Here is a 578-nt window from a genome sequence, read left to right on the forward strand (position 1 = left end):
ACCCCTACCCTACGGTCGGGGGAGAGCATCTCTGGATGGGAGATGAGGTGGGCAGTGTCACCTGACGCGTGGTGGGCATCAGCCAGCTACTGGCTCCTCCCAGGCTGCAGGAGGCTTGCTCCCCACCTCCAGCCTCAGCCTCATGCCGGTGATGGGTTCCTCCCTCGTTTATCTGTGCAGGGCCCAGAGAGGCTGGCCCAGCTAGCCCCAGTTTAGACCACCCACCCCCTCTGACTTGTACCCCTACCTGCTGTGAGGGACAGGAAAGCAACGGAAACTGGAGAGAGAAGCGCTTTGTGGCCTCTCTGTAGTGGCAGGGGCACCTCGCTGTGACCTGGGGCTGTCACTGTCTGCGGTTCCCCTGCTGACACACACTTGCAGGTGGCCGAGTTCAACCCCAGACCCAGGGATGCCCTGTGCATGAAGCCCCAGGCCTGAGCACAGCTCCAACCGTAGCTTTCTTTCCTGTCCTTCGCCCCAACAGAGCAGGCTTCTCCTAGACAAGGAGCTGAGAGCCAGACAGAAAAGAGGGTTGCTCTTCTCTCCTTTTTTTTTTTTTTTTTTTTTTTTTTTTTTTT

General features: G+C 57.6%; 1 long non-coding RNA gene across 1 annotated transcript in view; it reads left to right on the forward strand.

The window, feature by feature from the left end:
* Positions 1–578, forward strand: part of LOC104876868 — a 34787-nt gene that overhangs the window by 606 nt on the left and 33603 nt on the right. The gene's annotated exons all lie outside the window — the stretch shown is intronic.

This window comes from Fukomys damarensis, unplaced genomic scaffold, assembly GCF_012274545.1.
Source record: "Fukomys damarensis isolate Sample0158 unplaced genomic scaffold, DMR_v1.0_HiC HiC_scaffold_11, whole genome shotgun sequence".
Classification (NCBI taxonomy): Eukaryota; Metazoa; Chordata; class Mammalia; order Rodentia; family Bathyergidae; genus Fukomys; species Fukomys damarensis.